Here is a 22,972-nt window from a genome sequence, read left to right as displayed (position 1 = left end):
ACAAAACATACCAAACCAGCATATGCTGTTTTTTCAATAGGGAAAAAACTCACTCATTAATATGAACACAAATTAAACAAATATAAATAATTATACTATTAGACCGATTAGTCCGTTGAAACGGTATTGAAAGGTTCAGTATTCTTTAGCCCTCTAGTGGATGTTGCTATAAAGTATTTTCGGAAGTGACTAGAAATTAACGTTTCACAGAGACTCCAGAATTCCATATAAATATTAATTTAGGTTTGTGGACATTACCTACTAACAATTTTTGGCCACTTAATGGTGTTCTGTTAAATCCGTCCGTTTTCACAACGCATTTCTTCACGTGTTTTGGCCTAAGGCAGCTACCGTAGAGAACTTAACGCGCGCGTTTCTGCCAGGTTCGCACCTTGAATGTAATGTACGTTTTAATCATCCTGTCAAAATGAACCGAAGGTATGGCGAGAATGCACCTTATATGTTGGTTTGACAACCTTAAAGCCTAGAAGAAGAAGAAAACTTACGATAAGCTGCTGAACGCTGTAAAATCAGTGTCAGGTAAGATCTTCACAATTACTTAATAGCATAGTCATCTTTATATAAGTACACATAAAGTCACGTTAGATTTTCAAAATATTAAAACGATTTTAAAGAATGACATCAAGTAACATATTAAATAAACACTAAGAAATTAAATGAGTAAAAGATTTGTACTTTAAAATGAAAATCATGCAGACAACAACAAATGCCAGGCTGGCGAAATATCTTCAAGCCATCTGCGACTGCCAGTATGACGTGCGTTTCATGTTTTTCTGACAACATTAAGCTAAGGTAGCTAAGGTAGCGGTGTTAACACAGAGTGGCATAGCACTTTACGCGCAGAAGCCATCGCCACACTCCATTGTCTTAGTGGAATGTCCGGTGGCATGTGCCACTCCGTCAAGTCTCGCGATGGCATGTTCCATTCAGTTTAGTGGCATATCCGGTTTTCAGTGGTATTCTAGGGTTAAGGTCTTTGCACATACAGTCCGAAATTTTCGTATGCGTTTAAATTTGTCCTCGTTTTACGGTGTCTCTGAATTGTTACAACTCCTCTCAAAATGCCTGCCGAAAAAATCAGAAAATCGAACCCAGTCCACATTTTTTTATGACGAACGAAAATATCGGAGGCAGTGTGTAGGCTAAATGTGATTGACACAACGCAAGGTCGTATTTATTTTTTAACGTGTGGAAAATTCGAACGCAAATGTCGGACTCAATGTGTTGATGTACCAAGCGACCGTTAGGGTTAGGGTAGGGTAAGCGGTAATGTACCAAGCGACCGTCCGATGTCTCAATCATCAATAACTAATTTTATTGCACTTCACTTAACCTAGTTGATTACTTAATTGTTGTCATATTAATGTCACAACTATTCTTCAGTCACTCCTGGAGGTGCACAACAACCACTAGAAACCGGACATGTCACTAAATAGTGGCACATGCCAGAGCCCTTGAATAGGCATATGCCAGTAGAAACCGGATCTGACACCAGACGTGACACTAAACTTAATGGCATGTGCCAATGGCTTCTGTGCGTGAGATGCCATGCCACCTAGTGTTAAAACCCTCTCTCGGTAGCTGCCACTGTCACAAATCCTTTTTTTGTTAAAAGTGGAAGAGAATGGGTTGCGAGTGTTTTTTCATGCTGAATTATTTTTAGTCATGTGCTGTCTTTCCAAAGATTTTTAGTTGCTAAGCCCACCATTCTGCACCTTTATTCTTTGTAAACTGCATTACCGCAATGCAGTTGAAGTTCAGTATGTGTTTCACTTCAGAAGAACATGATACATATGATAACTTTAGTGGTAAAGATTAACATAATTTAAACATCAAAGTTGTTTGTTTGTGAGTGAACAGCCTTCCTTGAGGTCTATAAAATCACAGCACACAAGTCACAAGGGTAGTTCCCAGCCTTCTCTCTGATTTTCCCAAACCTTGATTCCACACACACACATTTGCTAATTGTGCAAATTTTGCAATGTCTGCATTTAAGGAACATTATCATTTCCCTTGTGTCACGCCACGTTATGAATATGCAGATGTCCACAGAGATGATAATACATCTGTGACTGTGCAAATTAGGAAGAATATGGGTTTTTCATTTTAATTATTTGCAGGTGCAACTAGGTCCTTGGCACTTTAATTAGAAAATGTGTAGGTTAAATTGTATATGTTGTACGGCAATTAAAGTTGTCTAAGACATTGGCTATAGTTGTTGTTATTGTTTATGTACATAATGTGTGTTGCATTATCCAGCATTCAAAAGATAGTATGTACGTAATAAAAGTATGCTGCATTATGTAACGGTTATATAGATGTTTTAGTTGGTGGTTGGCTTGAATATTGTGTATGAACCTAAATAGCAATAAGATTTGATTATATGGTGCTACAGAAATTTTACAGTACAGTGGCAGAGTGTAATGTGTATATCTTAAAACAGTTTCATATTCCACAAACAGATTTGCAGTTCCAATAGTTTAAAGTTAAAATGGATGAATAACTATTCCCTCCTCTGACCACCTAGAACATTTTCGTTTCTGTCTGCCACGTCAATTTCCATTTTGCAGAAGTCTCCAGATCTTTCATTCTGAGCATGTGCGTCTTAATCACACCATCAGCTTCATTTCAGCAGAAACCTGGGCAAAATGAAAGCAAAGAATAGGAAAAGGTCAATCCTTCATCACAGCTAACAGCCAATAGGGTGATTGAAAGACATGATATTTTCACCGGAACAAGACAGGGTCGTGGATAGCCTCCAACTTTACATAAAGCAATCGTGTCACCACAAAGCAGGATGGGAACTTTTTTGTCTGTATAATTTGACAAACACATCCAAGTACGCGCAGGGCATGCTCATTCTAGTGGTTGCCCTTTTTGCTTTGACCTAGAATAAGCTTCATGTTTTCCCTATATTGCTTATTCGTCCTGTCCCTTTATTTGTTATGTTGAGACATGTTAGCACTGATCGCAGATGAATAATAACCACTTGCATAATAGAAGATCCGTTTTTTTTAAATCTCAGCTTTCAGTCAGTACTTTCTGGAAGAAAATAAAGAGATAGATTCAGTTAATGGTTTATGTGGATAAAGAGAATCGGTTTTATATAGATTTAAGTGATACAGCTGCTACGTGACCTTTAGTGTTTTCTGGGATGTCGATGTTTTTCTGCAACGATCGTCTTCTTTAATCAGAAGCAAATCTTGTTTTCAATAATTAGCAGACAGAAAAAAAAGGGAGTCCCAGAATTCATGGATCAATGTAATGAATTGTAATGTCACACTGTTTAGCAGGAAGAAGCCATTCCAAAATTTAAATCATGTCACTTCATCCGCTCAATAATGCTGTTTTATTTTGTCTGGGTTTGGTTTTATAATGTCATAAATTAGTTGCTTGTCATTTTTACAAAGTTTGGTTGTATTCTCTTAAAGTATCCATTCATTCATTCATTCCTTCGCTCGCTCGCTCACTCCCTGCAAAGAAATATTTCGTAATTTTCTTTATTTCAAATTTGGATGAAACATTGAAATTTATCGTTAAAAACAAGAAACGCTTATTGAGCAAAATTGTCTTATTGAGCAAAAAGTGTTATTCGCTACTGTATAAAGCAGTAGTATTTGTGATGTGATATTACATGGTTTTGCAGTTTATCCAATTTCTGGTGATTTTGTAAATTTCAAGACTAAGAAGTGTGTTTTTATAATTTAAATATTATGAATCTATCTCCTCATTTAACCTAACAAACAATGCTGTATTTCATTGTCATCTCTCTCTTTTTTTGACTTCGAAACCGCATACACATAACATCTGCGATTTCATCTACATAACTTCAGTCTCTTGACAAATTCCTCCTGCCATATTTAAATATGTGAGGGTTCGACAAAGGTGCACTGCACATTAAGCCAGAGCCCCCAGACGAATCCAAGACTCGATGTTGCTGTAAGCATTGTTTCCTTTATTAATGACATCTCAGGCATCGTGATAGCTCCGAATGAGAGCTGCTGTGCTTGAGTCTGACACGTGGTGAAGAAGTGGAATGATGAAGAGGTAATTAAAGACAGGAAGCGGTGAATATGATTTTGGGAGGATCTGTCTGTAATTGGACACATGAAAGACACGAGTAGGGTGCATAGCTACTGCTGCTGCTGCTTATTAGCCGCTAATGTGAAAACCAATATTTCAGCCCACGTCAAGGTGCAGTGGGAGACGACGGCTCTCTCCAACAAGTGTGGGGATCCCCACTGAGAATTGAAGAGCATGCCAGGCATTGTCCTTCATTCTTTTTCTGTTTAATTTGAAGACAGATACTGGTTCAAATAGACCTTCCCTGTATTTGGGGGGTCGTAGCGCCGGCTGGTGAAAACTAGCTACTCTGTGTCAAATCCAACCATTAGAGCGCACATACCCTGGAGAAAAAAGAAATGCAGATATCTTACGGCTATGTATAATTAAAAGAAAATGTACTATTGTTTTTTTCTTTTTTTTCCTTCTTGGGAATTTTCTGCAGGAAATTTTGCTTTTGACAACCGACTCCTGACTGTTTCTCTCAAAACAAACAACAATTACTCTGCATGTGGGGCAGTTCCAACAACTGGTGAACATAATGATGGGTATAAAAGTTGAAATCTTTTTTTTTTCGGAATTTGGTGCTTCTGGGTTATGACAGTGGTTAGAGCATAGCAGTAGCAATGCCTGGATTGCAAATACTCGGATTCCAATGTATAGTATATTGCAATGTTACTTTGGATAAAAGCGTCCATAAATGTAAATATTTTTCTTCTTCACTGGAGAACACAAGACAATTCTCTTTTGCATGTTTTGTGGTTTACCCCTTGTATGGTGTTCATCTTTATGTTACTCGGCCAATATTCACAAGTCTAGTGGACCCACATCAAAATTACATAAAGATTTATGTAAAAATACTTCATACTACTTTTTCCCTGTTACAAGCATATTTGCCTCTGTGCTGTGTGCAAACTTTTGGAGGATCTATTGAAAGAATTGCAATATAATATACATAACTATGTCTGCAGCGGCCTAACATAATGACCTTATATAATAAAGCCTTATGTTTTTACTACCTTATAATGAGCTATTTCTATACCGTGGGTCCCCCTACATGGAATTCGTCATGCCGTATTTACAGTAACCCTCAACGGACAAACTGGCGCACTTCGTGAATATGTTATCTCCTCAGGCAAAAGGGGTGGAGCGAGCCGTTGTATTTTGTGTTGTATATTGTGCAATTCACAACCTCACCACTAGATTCTGCAATATTTTATACACCGGATCTCTAAATTTCATTTACAAAAAAGGCACTTAAAAAGAAAACTATATATAAATGTCAATAAATCACATATTGTTTTTGTAAACATTGAAAAATGGTCCCACGGACCCAAACACCACACTAGAATTAATACAATTTCTTGGATAATAAGTTATGAGCAAAACAATGTGAGTATGAATTTTAATTGAAATATTATTTCAAAGATACGATTTTTTTCATTTTGGTACACCCCATTTTCCTGTAATAACAGCATGCTTTCAGTTTGGCAAAGACGTTTGTGCAATGATCCATGTTATCCCAGTATGATTAGAGAATGTTCCAAGAATCATCTCATGCGCTTCAATGGAAGCCAGGAAATATAATTTCTAAGGAGTTTACATGATCAGTGACACAAATTTGCATATTTTTAGTGAGAGAATATTGAACTTTGAGTTTATTTCCAGGTTAAAATTAGAATTGGATTCATAAATTGTCAGTGTGGTCTCAGATTTTTGGAATCTACTCAATGGTTGGCTTTCTGGTTGAGAAATTTGATGTGGATGTTGGATAACCTGTGAGAAGACACAATAAGCTGCTGTGTATTATGACGAATGATTTTGACACACATCGAGAATTTTGACAATCGATTCTTCCGCGCATGACACCATTTGTCACAGACGTGCCCTCATTACCGGCCACATATCAGGTGATTTCCCCGGGACCAGAAAGGGGAATGTCATGTTATCACATTTGGAGTGCCATGTCATGTTATATTTGCCACGGCTTGTCACAACAGTGGCGGTGCAGTGTGGTGTTTATAACAGTATCAGTTTGGAAACAAGCGGCTGTCAGAAAACGTCAGCATTGGTCTTTTAGAGAATTGTGGGATATAGGGAAGACGGCGCAAGGAGAGACACCATTTGTTAAGAGTCCTCGTTCACACAAGTTTTACACATTTTGGGGCTTTCAACACACTAATTAGATCACAAACATCTTGATTTTAATGCTAATTGATATTAAAAAATAGTGCAGAGAACTCTATGCTACATTCATATCTAATAAACAGTTTGTTTGTAATGGATAACAATTTGTTTGAAAACAGATTTGTTTTGAGGTTTATGGAGCATTCTACTAAAACTCGAGTTCACAAAACATCAACTTTTGTAGACACATAAGGATAACTATTTGTCATTAAACAAATTACTGGTCATAACTGTAAATATAATAAGCATAATGATTTGATATTATAGTATGGAAGATCAAATGCAGGAGTATCATATAAATTGAGCTACAAGAAATAAAGTTTGTACAGAGCACATATATTATACTGTAAAAATGTTTAGAAATGGTCCAATTTGTAATAATCTCATTTCATTTGTTGTTTCTCATTTGATGAAAGGCAAAAAGATGTAATCTCATTTTACTAGAGCAGAATGCCTTTGATATAACATTGACTCATTAATATTTAAATGATACACTCATTAGAAGTAATTTCCATCATTCTCTTCTGTTCGAAACCCAAACGTTGTCCTCACTCTCTTAAAGGTGCAGTACGTAAGTTCTGAAAAACGGTTTTGATATTTGAAATCAATACCTAAACAAAGACACACCTTGCCTTTATTTTTTTCACACTCAAAATAACAAATGCTTGCTCGGTCTTTCCTCCCCCATCATGAGCAGAAACGCACCCTATTGCTGATTGGCTGAGAGAATGTTTGTATTGAATGGATTGGATCAATCCACTTTGCTTGAACCAGCTATAGCAAACACAGTAGTTTTTTTCAACACACACAGAACTGACCGATATTTACTAAATTGCATTTAGAAATCCAGGAAGAGTTTTTGGTTTTATAATGTTACGGTTAATTGTTCCAGTAAAACATTCTATTAGGTTACCCATTTGTCATTTCAACAATGTTTACTAGATCTAAAAATATTGCACCAGATATTGCGTCTGTTATGATTAAATATTGATGCCCAATTTAGTCTGGTTTACACTCTCTCTCTCCAGAGCTTTTGGAAAACTGCAGTATTGAGTTCAATAAAAGAAGATTGTTGGAGAGGCATACTGGAGTGTAGAAAGGTGAACAGGTCAAGTTCACTGTAAGGTCCTAAAACATGAGCAGTGTATAAGGATTCCAGCACCACACGTTAACTTGTGAAGGACTCACACACATATAAATGTCATAATAAAAAGAAATATTTACTCGGTGGACATAATAAAGAAACAAGCAATTTTATAAAAAACATGAAAGAGGTAAGTCATACACTTTTTTCAGTGTTTTTCTTTGGTGGAGAATTAGGAAAAGGAATTGTTGTGGCTTTGTGTTTTCACTGTCAAAATACAAAATAAAATTGACAACTAGTGTTCCAATTGAATATTTAAAGATTTAATCATTTTTAAAGATGAAAACCTTTTACTCCTAAATTGTTCATTAAATAAATTATTATCGAAGCATTCTAAGAGTACATGGTCTATTCATATGATTCATATCACTTATAGATGGTTTCAGTGGATGCACACACCTGGCCTGAAGTTTGTTGATCGATCTGGATTGCGTTTCCCAAAAGCATTGTTAGCCAAATATGATCGCAAGTTCCGTCTTTTCGGTTCAATGATTCATGTGTTTCCCGAAATCCTTGTTCCAGATTCAGGTTAGAAGCCCAGTTCCTTATTATTATGACATGTAGACTTACATACTGTACATCATCCTTTTAAGCCACGTAATCAAGCAGCATGCAGCGCATTCTATATCCATCATTCTAAATATACAAATTTAATTTGACATCTTTTAGTTTGTCAAGAAATTAGAAGCGTTGTTTATTTTTAAGAACTGGGCTCTAGGGCCCTGGTGAATCCCTGGGTGGAGTTAAGTTGGAGGAAATTTATGAATTTATGAGTTAAATATCGTGAAATTAAACAATAGAGAGGAAAAATATGATGACAAATAGAGTTTTCAGATGCAGTGTACAAATATTTACAGCAATAAAATGACGTTAAATCGATGTAAGCGGATTAATTAGAAGATGGTATTACCCCACCATCTATTTGACGTCATCCACTATGTTGTTGAACCAAGGTGGTTAAAACGACAGATGTGCGACAAAGTTACTATGCTTTCGTAGCTAGATAGTTTCTCAAACGATGCATCTTACTATGGTGGTTAACCAGGGAGTTATGCCGTTGTTCAGGAAACGCACCCCTGGCTAGTGGTGGCTTATACATAATATAACTATTTATATTTTCATTTATATTTATATTCATATTAATTAATATAAATATTTTATTTTGTATTAAATTGTATTAAATAAACAATTGTTTAGGTTGTAAATTGTTTGGTTGTAATCTGTCGAATTTAAGTTTAAGTAATGGTTCTTCTGGTAACCCAAAATAACATTGACTAGACATACTTTTAACTTGCTAGCTAATGTAATTTACTTGATGTTTATTTTGCTTGTTATCTGAAATAATCTTCAGGGTCTCCGGAAGTAAAGTTTGGGCCAAAAAATAAGTTTGTTTATGTTGTTGCTTTGAAAGATTTGAGGTTGTATTTTTGTGTGTGGAAAAGACAAACGTTGTTATTAAATATTGTTAAACTTCACAGTCACCATTTGACAGAGACTTTAATCCAAAGTGCATTTAAGTATCAGTATTATATCATATTTTCGGGTAACAACATGAACAAGAATTAATCGCAGTTGCATGATTGTTACAAAGACTATGAATTTTCCATTTATAGTTTTAAATAAACTATATTTGTATTGTTTTAATGTAATAGTATTATTCAATGTTGTAAAAATGTCATGTTTGAGCTTTGGCTCAAAAAGGAAAGTAAGGAGGTTAAATGGGATAATTTAAACATACTCTCCCATTATTCTTTGCTGTGACCGTAGCATAGCCTCCTTGCAGGAGGAACGCTGTAGTTGATATGACTAAGTGAAGAATGTGTCTGGTTCTTGGAGAACTTTGACACTTGAAATGCAGAGAAGGATGCATGTCATCACAGCTCAGAGTGACTACACACCCACAGGCTGATGCCTCACACAGCTTTATTGATGCCAGTAGAAAGGGTACCGGGAACACATCACTAATATGTGCAGTTGTAAATTTGACATGTAGGGTGCACAAAGCCAGGAAAAGTGAGTGAATATTCTAACAGCAGATGGTGAGGGCTTTAATGACGTCATTGAGAGTAAGAAACCTTAGAAAGACACTTTCCTTTCTTTCCTTTTTAATGTTTTTGTGTTGGCCACAGACAAGCCATGCCTTTACAAAATTGTAGCTTTTAGTGGAACAAAGGCACAGTTACGGATACAGGCAATCAGAGGGTCACTATGGCTCAATACAAAATCTCAGTACAAGTCTAGAAATATTTTTTCTTTTCGATTGACACAAGAGATTTGAAATCACTTTTCTCCTATCTTTGTAGTGCTTTATTTCTGAAAGTTTCATTAATGTGGAATTGGTGATGGAAGTAAAAAGGATTAAAGTGAGGCAAAGTGCATGATCTGGTTCCCTCTTCCTCAAACATAATGCACAGAAGCTGAATGTTGAAGTGCGTTTAGATTTTTTCAATTTAGTTCTGTAATTCTTTAATCGGTAAGAATTTATTTGAATGGGAGGCATGACATGGCGTATAAAAGTCCATCGTTTTAAAACGCTTGCTGTCAGCATTGCGTCTGAAGGCGGGCTGTTGGCCTTTTTCAAGGAAAAGACATGCAGCACTACATGTGTCATGTTTTCTGATGAGTATTTGACACGGGAATCTGTCAGTCTCTTCGACCTTCATTTGCAGTTTAAAGTTGTCTCGCAGCAGAATAAATCTCCTATCTGCAGACTGGTTCAAGGTTCAGTGGTGTTGATGATGATACCCTGATAACAGTCCAGAGGAGACCAAAGGATGATATTCTGACATTTAAAAATAAATTTGAGTTTTGGATCTCAATGAATGAGCGATTCAAGGTGTCACTGGTTTTTAAAAACCACACTCTTTGTGTGAGAGTCGGTTCTCTCTGTGTAAAAATTAAAAGTCATTTGCTGGAATTGCTTTTGAGACTCAATGTCCAAATTATTTTAGGCACAGGTATTACTGAGTCTTGGTGTGTGTTGAATGTCACGCTTTTTGAATGTTAGTCAATTAAACTCTGTGAAAGGGGGCTAAAAAAAGCGGTGTGAATGATGAACCTCTAGATGTTAGATACATATTATATTTTTTATTAATTGGAGTCTTTTACAAGGAATGATTTATGACTTAAGGTGTCTGGCAGACTGGATTTGTATTTATTTGATCTGATGTATTCACATATAACGACCCACTAAATCACATATTCTTTTTCTCATTGTATGGTAACTCACAATTTACAATATTTACATTGTTTTATTTTGACATTTTCATCACTAGCAAAGAAGCTCAGTCCCCTTACTTTATGGACAACTTTCATTTTAAACCACAAAATAAAAAAGAATGTCAGTTATATTTAAAATTAGTCAAGGGTAGAATTGCAGACGGTGGTTTTTATTTCTTTTAGTTAAGTTTGAGAAGTTTTATCTTGATGCAGACTGTCTGGTATCAAGGACACCTCTCAGATTTCATTCTAACTGTCAGAATATTTTACAGTTTTTCTCCTTCAGATATTTTACACTTTTCCCTCTTCTGAAGTATGATTTTGGTGTGCAACATCAGTCAGACGCTCACTGAATTACCACCACTGAAAACAGCTAGCAGCAGGAGAGTGTTTGTTTAAAAATCAAGTCTATCTTCCAATATTAATGACTTTTAAATTGAAAAAAAAGACCTTGATGCTTTATGAAATGTATTAAAATTTGCATTTAACATGATACGCGACTAATCTTTTAAAAAACAGTTTTTTTCTGGGACCTTGTTCTTGACGAACACCGCTAACTCTGACCTTCAGTGAGTCCTATAATACTAGAATAATTCAGCAGTACAAAAATGAATAAAAGAGTAGAAGAACATACTTTTAGAGTGATGTGTATTCCAAAACAATACTGAGAACCATCACAGAATGATGTACCTTGACATTATACTGCATTATTTTATAAATAACTGTTTAAAGGGCCAATGTCTAATTTATTTGAGGATCTATAGAAATGCAGTATAATATACATAACTGTCTTCAGATGTGTTTAAAGACCTTACATAATGAAGCGTTGTTTTTATTACCCTAGAAGAAGCTATTTCTATCTACATAAACCGCAGGTCCCCTTGCATGGAATTCACCATTTTTTTTCTACAGTAGCCCTAAACGGACAAACTGCTCCACAGAGCGCGTTTCTTAAATAGGTTATCTCCTTTGGCAAAGAAGAGAAAACAGGACGACATCTTAGTTCTGTGTCAGCCTCCGTAGTGCTTCGAAAGGGAGGGTTTTTGCGTTGGAGTGAGCCATTGATTGCAATTTGCAACGTTACTGTTAGATGCCGCTAAATTCCATACACTGGACCTTTAAAAGAATAATGTACGTTGAATTTTTATGGAATATTTGTGTCATTATAATAATACTGTAGATATTGCATATAAAAGGAATAAGAGACCTTGAGACTGTGCTGTAAAGGTGCCTAAAAATGGCCATTTACTTTACTCGACATGATCAGGAAATCCTGTTGTGCCACTAACTCTTCCCCTCTTTTTCATCTAAAGCAACTTCCAGAACAATCAATGCAGGTGCAGTCCCCCAGGAGCAAGCAAGAGTTATGTGCCTTTATCAAAGCTACAGTGGTTACACAGCAAAACTGTGATCTTACTAACTCTACTGTTCCTATGTCACCATTATTTGGGTTGGACAATATTGTGGTCTGGGAGAAGGATGTGATAGGGTGGAGAGATGGATTGATGGGTGTGTTAAGGGCTCCAGGGATCCGGTTTGGTCATGTGGGGATGGCAAGATGAGAAAACCTGACGAAGGTTTCAAAGTCTGTGGATATGGGTTTTATCTGATGGGAGTTTATCCAGGCAGGAGGATCCATGCTGGGAGTCATAAGGATAGCTGCAACCCATGTGGGACTTTGGATAGATATCCATCTTGTCATGTTTTAATAGTCTCAGTGGTGCTTTATTTAGAATAGAAGCTAGGTGACAGGCTAATTGTTGGGGGAATTATGTGTGTTTTACATGTTTTTAAGCTATGGATGGACTAACATTTACACCATAGTAAAGGGAAGTGGGGTTTTTGTATGCATGTATGTAGTCATTTCTTTATTTATAAGAAAAAGGCCTTACCTGAAAAGTCACCTTATGCAAAATAAGGCAGAGAACCTAGAAAATCAGTAGAGGCTTTAAACACAAAACAGCTTCCTGCTAATTGAAAGATATTGCTTTTGAGACCGTGGGTAAAGAACTTTATCAACATCCTCAACTATTTTGAAATTAAAGAGGAAACAAGAAACAGCATTGTTTTATTGCAAATATTAAACTTATAACTTTGTTTCAGTCTTGCAGCTCATAGATATAAAAAAGCATGGTGTACAAATGCATGGTTATTGAAATGCATGTGCTCTTTTAGATTCCTCAGTCCTAATAGTTTTACTTCCCCCAACCTGAATTATTGGGTGTAACCACGAGAAAACGGTCATATTGATTTACGTGATCGCTGCCTCTGCAGGGTCACAGGCTAAGAAGCTGATCAGAATTCTGCGGTTTTTGCCTCCATCTCCTGCATATAAGCATTTGAGCTGATAGAAGTTAAAAAAGAAGAGTACATTTTCAGTAGATAGCAAAAAGTTATATATTATTTTCTGAAACACTTTGGTGAAATTGTGGTATATAGACGATGGTGCTGATGTCACAACGGGAGGAGATTCTTTATCATAATGAGATTCTACAGTATGCTTTATTATTCTTAAGTCCTGGGGTGTTATTTTTTTAATGATTAACCAACCAAAATAATTTATTTATAATTTGAATACTTAGTGTGACAAGCAAGAGAGGAAAAAAACCTGCTAATTTCAAAATGCAATATTCAAAAGCATATTTCAAAAGCATACTTGCCTTCAGTGTAGGTGGTTGTGATGTATGTGGTCCAAATCATTGAATCACAGCTGAGAAACCAGGATTCAGATAATGTCAGATGTGTTCTTATACTTTATTACAATATGTAAATGATTTAACAGAGATAGTTGCGAATGAAAATTCTGTCATCATTCACTCACCCTTATGTCTTTTCGAACCTGAATGACTTTCTTTCTTATTCACAACATAAAAAAATATATTTTGAAGGACATTGGTAACCAAACAATGGCAGTACCCATTGACTTCTATTAAATGGACACAAAACCAATGCAATGGGCAACACCATTGTTCAGTTTGCAACATTCTCCAAAATATCTTCTTTTGTGTTCTCAAGAATAAAAAAAGTTAAAGAAGGATGAGTGAATCATGACAGAATCTTTATTTCTGGATAAACAATCCCTTTAAAATAGATGAGCAGTTCCTATTAGAGGAAAATGCATGTAAGTGAATAAACTATTTATATAGCCATCCCTCCACAGAAGGCCTCTGATCAGCACACCCCCGGCAACCTTTGTCATTCAAGAATTATTTGTGCAAATAAAATAATGTAGATATAACAAACTCATTCTCATGCATCGAAACACAATAAATCACTTTAAATAAGAATCGGGAAGATAAACCAGGTTCGCCCACAAATTCTTGATTTGCTGTTGGCCTTAACAGATGCTGCAGACACGTTGAATAAATCCAGCAGATGAAGCATTTTGTTTCTGTTTATGCTTTCTGAACAACGCGGTCCCTGTGTAACTGCCTCGGAGGCCCTACATAAGAAGACAGAACAGAAAAAAACTGCCTGACTTTAATCTCATTGGTGCAAATGCTCCATGCTCTTGCAGCCGGGACTGTCATCACTGGTCTGAGAACAATGAGATTTCACGCAAGCTTAAATTTGAGCGATTTGGATGGCTCTTTATCATTCCATTGAGAGAAAATATTTAAATGACGCTTTTACAGGGAGCGATGTTCTCTATGTTTACAAGAGTATAAAAGCCACCCTCCTCCCACCAACATTTGCCCTGATGAGAAATTCTCATACAAACAAATTATGCAGCTTTAACATTATTATATATAGCACATCTGGTGCTCCACTGTCTGTGACATGTATTTTTTTATGTGTCATCACTATTGCTTGCATTTGTAACAGGCTATAAAAATAACAAAACAAATATTTTTCTAATCATTTTTGTGCTACTTTGGATTCAGATAATGTTTGCACAAAGACTTATTTATCTGACATGTGATGAGATCCTGCAACACAATCCCATGAGATGTTAGGAGGAAGTCCAGTCCGATGGCAAACGTAGCATCACCATGCTGGACATCAACTCAGATTTCACGCTTTATGTTGCAGAATGATTTGAAGGACAGCCATTCCCTTTGTTCTACCCTGCACCTTGCAGAATGATCAAAAGTTTGTTCCTATTGATGTTTTAACCCCTTCTTGTCATTGAATAAACAACCTTGCTTTGAACCATATGGTGTCCTCTTCACACTGGGAGGGGACCGGGTGCGTTGCGGCTCCCACCTGTGGTTTTAATTATAGTCTATGACGAGGTGAAGCAGTCAGGCAGAAACAGAGATATTGGAGCATGAGTGTTGACCCCAGGTGTTTCCTCCTCCACTGCGGGGATGAACAAACCAACCAACGCAAGGGGGAACACGTAAGACTGCGACTTGACATCAGTGTTGTTTGTTTACAATCAATGTCCAACAGTGTATGACTGACACTATGGGTCAGAACCCTTGGCAGTTTCCGGTTGGGGGAACTTAAAGCAGAGAGAAATTGAAAAATCTGAAAATTGTTAAATTTAGAAGATGCTGTACATTGCAGCAGACAGCACTGGTATATAGAAGTGGCGTTCTATAGCGTTTTTGAATGTTATAACGAAATGTTAACTTGTGAAAGTATCATTTCAAATACAGTAGAACAGCACTTCTTTGACCTCTTGCACGTTCACTGCTGTGTGCCTCATGTACAGCATCTACCAAATTTAACTATTTTCTGATTTTTCCATTTCTCTCTGCTTTAAGTCTCCCCCACCGGACACTGCCGATGGTTCTTCCTGTGAAATTGAAGTCACGCATACATATAGCCCATTTTGTCACATAGGCAACCAAGTACCTGTAACTTTAACAAAACAAAAAAACATTACTATGGACAGTGGTAATTTTAATTTGGGGTAAATAAACATTCAAATGAATAATGTTTATATCACTATAACAAAAATGAATCTTATAATAGAAAAAAAATCTACCATCTTTCTATCTAAACTTGTAGTAATACTTTTTTTTATCCTTTTCTTAAGTAACTAATTCAAGTGAATTTTTCTTACCCCGTTGGCAGATTTTTTGCTTGCTTTAAAAATGAACGTACTTAATTCCTATACTTTCTTTTCTATCAAACAAGACTAAATGTAGGTCACTATGAGATTTAATGGAATAATTTACATTTTTAATAGAAAACAATAAAGAAATGCTAAGTAAGTGAATTCTTTTGGATCGGGGACAAAGGGATGGGTCTAGGGTTAGGTAACCTACCTTTGAAACATTAGGGAGAAAAATTACTGGACACTCCGGGAGGATGTCACATACAGTGGCCCTTTGTAATTTTCTAATACATAAATATTACATTTAATAATGTTTATCTCACTATTTATTAATAGTTACAATTCAAAATGTATGATTGTATCACTGGGTCTGAGACAAAACATCGAGTCTACACCATAAAGTATTTAAAAAGTGGTAAATAAAAATAAATAAATATTTTACATGATGAAAAGTTTCCAAAATGTAGGTGACCAAGTTCCCCAACCAAGGACACTTATCTTAAACATTTTTTAGGGAAAAAATATTGGTCATGAGTGAAATATGCAACTTAGACAGATTTTGTTTGTTATTTTTCTATAAATAGATATTAAAATGAATAATATTTATCTAACTATTTTGGACATGTTATAATTGAATTATATATCATAAGGTTGAATGTACATTTTTTAAGATTGAATGTACAATTTTACATAACAAAAGTGTATGTTCTGATTTTACGTACAAATATGGAACTGTACTGTTTTATTTTATAATATTTGGAGCTATTTTTGTAAAAAGCTTAAATTACAGAAATATCCTGCAAGTTTACAAGTTGGATTTAAAATAACCTGAAAATCATGTAAAATTATTTAACAAAACATTTTTGCGTTATTTATTTTACGTTTGCTTTTTTTATTCTGGTGCCCCAGCTGTTTTTTTTTCTAAAGGATTTTTTTTAGCGTGTACTCCTATTTAGCTCGGTTGCTCAACTGTGCACAATCTTGGTTGCATTATGTTTGACAAACCTTATATTTTTCTGGCCGTTGACACGCATCAACACGTAATAGCGCCGTCCACTTTTGATATTTATTTCATGACAGCTGAATCTCAGTGAGGAATATATAAAGACGCATAATTTCATGTCATGCTTTCGGTTTTTGTCATACTGCCCTCTTTCCAAACCGAACCGCTTGGGAGGCCAACTCTTCTAAACCGTGCCTGAGCACAGTTGAAAGTATTCAGACTCATCAATCAAACCAGGCTTTGTCCGGGTGCAGTTCCATTAGGACAGTGTTAGTACATCTTTACTCTCGGTCTGGGGGTAAAGGGATAAATGTAAATTATACATTTAAATAAAGCATTTGAAAGGTAGCAAAATTACTATAATTTTTTTTACATTTCAAGATTTCAAATTTAAAAAACAAGTTAAAAACATTTGAGTTTCCACATCCAATGTTGAAGAAACACTTTTAAATGTTTTCCACTTGTCAAGTACCTTCCAGACCATCACATGAGTCTGCACAGGACCTGCTCTCAACACCACATATATTCCCTCATCATCTGAGATGATTCATATTCTATGTACGTCCAGAATCTCTATAGCTTCTTTGCCACAAGGATCAGTGGATTGCTGTGAGACCTCTCCACAGCTCTTGAGTGGAAGGACCAAGCTGTGCACCTTTCAAATTAAACCGGTTCCCATTGTAACACCCTTGCTCTGCATGGCATGATCCTTATCTCCCCAGCACCTTGTTCGTTCGTTCCACAAAACTTCTTCTGACTTTTGCCTCCTCTTCATCTACAAATGCTGCTGAGTGTGTTTGTGCATCTAAACCAAAAGATGTAAGCCGAAAGCAAAACCTTGCAGATATACTGGGCATTACAAAGTAGACCAGGGCTTAGATCTAGATCTAGTTCTGTCTCAATTACAAAGCGTATTTTAATATTTGATTTTCACATTTGTGGAGACAAACGTGAGACGAGTGTTTGGCACAAATCTGTGCGAATGCAAACACGATTCATCAATCTTTTCTGGCGCCTCTCGCTTAATATGCACCAGAGCTTTCAAAATGATGTGAAATATCATATGAAAGAAACATTGCTACCTTGAAACCATCTTCAAATGATGTGCGTCTGATATTCCAGGCTTATTAATTTCTAACCTGACATTGGTAATACTTTGAAAAGTCAGTTTTATTTTTCCTCTAATGTATTCAGTGAAATTCCTTTGAGGCTGTGACTCCAGATTTTATTCTTGGTGAGCGTTTCATATGGCTGCTGTATGTCAGATGTACGGAAGCCTGTAGGCTGTTCCCAGGGGGGCACTGAAGCAGTCAGACAACATAAATGGGGTCGTACGAAAAACCTCCTTCGCTTGCATTGGGTTGGCTTCAGATTAGCATTTCTGTAGCCCGTAATCAGTTGACATTTATGCAATGTTAATAAAACACTGTGGGGTGAATTCATGCGGCGGTTGCGTCAGGTTTGCTTGCTGTGTTTTGGTACGAAAACCAGCTTTTTCGAACCACCTGCAACTCAGTTTATTCATGCACTAAAACCATGTACTGTGCCTTTTCATTTTGTTAGATGTATGTAAATTAGGTTCATTAAAAGCGGTGCCTTATTTACAACTCCAATTATTAACCTGAAAGGGTTTCATATTAAATGCAACTTTTTTTTTTGTCCTGCAGAACATTTGATGTATCGCACTTGGCTTTTTACGTTGATATGGTTGCAGATTGCTATTAAAAGATATAGCAGAGCCGCACAGGACTGAATTCATTATACTGAATCTATTACACAGGCTATTATACAGAAGAACAATGCAATGATCCCGTATTGGCAAAACTTTCGCCATAATTACCTTTAATAATCCATCAAGCTGTACTGTGACTGTATTAATATTCATTACGTATTATGTGGGAGAGCAGTAGAGGATATAATAACAGCTAGCGCAGGCAGCCTCTGCGGTTCCGGCAGAGGGCCTTTGTCGAATGCAAGCCACCCCATTCAAAGGTCATGTAAATGAGAGCATCGGCCTGGAGCTCGGAAGGTCCTGCCAATGGAGGAGGAAAATAGTGTAATTGCGGCTTGTGAGACTGATTCCTGACATTCGGTCATACCTGAGTGGCTGTTTCTGTAGCTGAGACCCTTATCCTGATCATTGGCATTCTGTGGGTGGATTGTGGAAGAGAGTCGGGCGCTCTCAAGCACATAGAAACATGTCATAGGAGAGTTGTGGCTGTTCCTATCAGACATGTGTCACGGTGTAAAAGCGTTCTTTGTCACTCAACACAAACCCCAGACTGAGTGGCTGCTCATAGAAGTGAAAGAACTTCTCTGTTTAACTCTGAGAGGGATGTGGAGGTGTTTCACTCAACGCCCATCGAGAACCCTTTTGCCAACTTGACGGATGCTCGACGGAAGCCATGGCATCCGGATTTTGAGGCGAAATCTCAGCAGAAATCATTATTTTCTGAGAGTGCCAGTCATTTTGTATTGGACGGAGAGGAATGAGAGGTAATATAGGGAATTATGAAGGATTTGTGTCTGATGTTGGGACAACATAACATTGCATCCCAAGCCAAAAGTAGATGTTTGCATTAATATTTGACCTCGTCCGAGATGAATTTCAGAAGTGAGAGAAAGATGAGATGTTCTAATGCCTTTGTAAAGGTACAGAATAATTATTCCACATCAAGAGGTCACTTGAAGATCAATGGCCTCCAGAACTCTTCAAAGTGTCCATCCCGTTCTTTGACAGCGAGTCAATCTATACCAACGATTCCCAGACAGGTTCTCTTGCCCCGGGAGGTAACTAAATAGGTTTCATTGGTGTTTGGTGGCATTTAAATTTTGCTTCCTTATAAATCAATAAAACAGAAACAAAAAAGATTTGTATGTGCCAATGCCACTCTCACAAAGCGTGTGTTAAATAAGAACACATTTTTTGTGTTATAAAATTATAACACACAAGTTATTTGATGTCGTGATAAACAAATAAATTGGACCACACAAGGCTGTTTAAAGTATGGCAATATGTGTACTTAACCAGACACAGGTAAAGGAACAGGACTATTGTATGGACACAAAACCAATGCAAGTCAATGGGGACCAACGGTTTTCTGTTACCAACATTTTTCAAAATATCTTCTTTTGTGTTTTGCAGAAAAAAGAAAGTGATACAGGTTTAAATTGAAAAGAGGGCGTGAATATAATGACATAGTTTTCTTTTTGAAGGTTAATAATTCCTTTGAGGACTGTTTTTAGATCAGTTTGTAATCAAAAGCTTTAAAGTGTCTTTATGATTTTTTATAATCGTTGTGTGATAATAGTATTATTTTTAATGTCCCATCTGCATTTTACCTATAAGCTTATTTATAAATGTCTTTTCTGGAGAAAGTTTCTATGTATTCTCAAAACTCGGACATACTCATATTTCCATACCGATGATAAATTTTGATGCCAATTTAACTCCACCCATCTGGACAAATCCTGTAGCCCTTACTTATAGTTCTGACTCAACAAACCAGATAGACAGTGCCTCAGGATTGCCATCCAAAACTTTCTCTTTGGACAAACTCAGAAGCTGTGGTCTGACTACATATGTGAGCGAGCAGGCAGGTCCTGCAGTGACTTTGTAGATTTTTTTACACACATTCCTGAGAGACACGGAGAGCTAGCACCATCTCACTTCCACCCACAGTCGAACTGCGCTCATCACAAATAATGTGCTGTATCTGAATATCATGTGTCAGTGTGGGAAGAGTCATTCCAGTTTCACGCTTTTGAAATTATAAGAGCTATATTAATGTCTTAAATAAGACGTGTGTTGGTTTTTTTGACTGGTTTCACACATATACAGAGAACATAAGAACGACTGCTGTTGGAAGCTTTCAACCTGACTGGCTCTGATATTCTCAAATTGTTCCTTATTTGTCTCTTAAGATTTGTCTGTAAGGGTTTTAAAATGGGAAGAAAAAATACAAAGAATTATTTGGGAAAATTTGACACCATTCTTTTAATTGGTCTTCTCGTTTTTAGCCTGGCACACCAGAAAGTTTGTTTTATCTTTACTAGCCAGTTTTTTTTTTAGATGTGGCGACTGCACAAAATCAAATGAACGAAGGCAGCCTTAAGATATGACAGTTCATCAAAGCCTCGCGCACGTCAAAGGGCACAGCTGGTGAGGATAGAGACAGAGCAGAAACATACTCATAAATACAGCTCCGTGTCACTCAAATAGCGGTCACATGTGTATCGGCCTTATCGCTGCTTTTCAAGCAAACACGTTTAGATCTCATCGAAGTGAAACAACAAACTCACAACGATGTCCTCTTTGGGTTTAATTCATTTGCTCTGTAAGTGTTTTGCTGATAATATTATATTTATATTATAAGATATGTACATTGTTTGGTTAATAATATTTACATTTATAATAATATTTGCTAATATCTCAGACCTGCATGCTGATATTTTTTTCTGAGACACAACGGGAGAAAAAGCTTTAAATTATTTTAATTTTCACGTTGACCACAACCCTCAAGCTCCAAGATGAACAAAAAACTAAATCAAATAACTATAAAAGCTCAGATTTGATTGTGTCCCACAGACTAAAAACAGCATTCACGTTTGTAAAAACTGCCCCTGTAAAATGTTTATTAATGTAACACCATGCATTGGAAAATTAGGCTTCTATTATGACGACACAGTATAAAAAGGTTTGTTGTGCATGCTTACGCAAACCAATAAGTATTCAAGAAAATAGCATTTCGAATACCTTCCGTCACCTTCCAGCTCTTTAATTGCAGTCAGCTTTGAGTCACCGCTCTTTTTTTTCTTGTCAGAACTGTTAACCGAGGGTCTCAGATGAGAGCTGGTGATGCAGTCAACACAGCCGACTAAATATAAAGCAGCCGTGCTGCCTCTTAACTTTTATGGGTCCTGTTGAATTATTCAGCTATGATGATAATAAAAAAATGGAGAAACAGGAAAAACTTGCATCAGGACCTTATGGGTCAGGCCAAGAACGTAATTTGCTGTCAGGAGTAGTTGGTGCTCCCTCTCAGGTCTTTCCCTTCCTGTCTTTTCCCAGCCCTCCCCCCTCTCTCTCTCTCTCTCTCTCTCTCTAATTGTATTATTTCAGCTCCGAAAAATGAAAAATAATTCCTGTGGAATTTTCATCCGTCATTATGTCAGAGTAAGAAAGGGGAGGGGTTTGGGTGGGAAGAGAGTGTGAGATGCTCTGGCACTGTGGTGTATTCAAGCATTAAGAGGGAGGGAAGAGATTTGAAGCAAGACACACACACACACACACACAAAACAGAAGCCGTCAAGGCCAACCGTGAAAGTATGGGCGAGATGGGGGCCAACACATTGACAGGAGGACAGCGCCAAATTGGAGACTCCTCCACATATCTTCCGTTATTTTCCTCCGTCACCTTCTCCCGTATGCCTTTATGCCAGTCTCTCTGGTCTGTCACAAAATTTGTCCGGGCTTGCTCCGTCATTAGTGTTATGAAACATTGTACTGTGTATTCATTTATAGCATCAGATATAATACAAACCCACTGTTGCATGTATGTGCAAATCTGTCCACTTCTATCTGTTCTGCTCAGTGATGCACCTGAAGCCTTGGGGGACCCTGCAATCCACAAAAAGAAGAGTCATAAAACTCTTCCTCAAGATGATTTAACCTGTAGGACTTTTGTTGTTCTGCTGAACACAAAGAAAGATATTTGTTCGAATTTTGAAATTTTTCATTTATGGGTTAACAATGCCTTTAAATTCAATTAAAAAAAATTACCGCTTCACAAAAAAACTGAAAAATATAGAGAAAATACTTAAAAAATGTTTTCATTGCACATTAGTTGATGTACCTCAAGTAAACTAAACTAAAATATATTTTATGTTATCCAAGTGTGTTCATTTAATTTTGCATAATATGTATATTAGCAATATAGACTAATAAAATAATTATACGATTATAATATAAATAAAATTTCAAAATAAAAATATGACAAAATGTATGACAGCTACATCAAATTTAAACAATTTCACGAAATGGGTGCACATCAGGAATACCATTTCATATGAAGTCTGGTTTATGAGAAGACAAAATAAAATAAAACATGTGGCCTTTTTTAAAGTAAAATTATGATTTCTCATGCTTTTCGCTGTAGACCACAGGAATATTGATACAAAAATATGTATAAGAAATATATTGTAAATTAAACAGAAATTGAATTAGTCAACAGACCAGTTAACATCTATGTTACTATTTATTTTATATATGTTCTGCAACAGATACTCATAGCATAAATACAATATACGCCTATAAGAACGTGCTTGT

General features: G+C 36.5%; 1 long non-coding RNA gene across 3 annotated transcripts in view; it reads left to right on the top strand.

Moving 5' to 3' along the window:
• Positions 1–386: 386 nt before the first annotated feature.
• Positions 387–22,972, top strand: part of LOC130413421 (uncharacterized) — an 82,707-nt gene continuing 60,121 nt past the window's right edge. For all 3 annotated transcript variants that reach the window (XR_008905483.1, XR_008905482.1, XR_008905484.1), the window contains exon 1: positions 387–540. This is a non-coding gene — a long non-coding RNA (uncharacterized LOC130413421). The remainder of the gene's footprint in view (positions 541–22,972) is intronic.

This window comes from Triplophysa dalaica, chromosome 23 (genome assembly GCF_015846415.1).
Source record: "Triplophysa dalaica isolate WHDGS20190420 chromosome 23, ASM1584641v1, whole genome shotgun sequence".
NCBI classification, from domain to species: Eukaryota; Metazoa; Chordata; class Actinopteri; order Cypriniformes; family Nemacheilidae; genus Triplophysa; species Triplophysa dalaica.
Note: the sequence above shows the minus strand (reverse complement) of the source record. Positions and strands in the feature narration are given on the sequence as shown.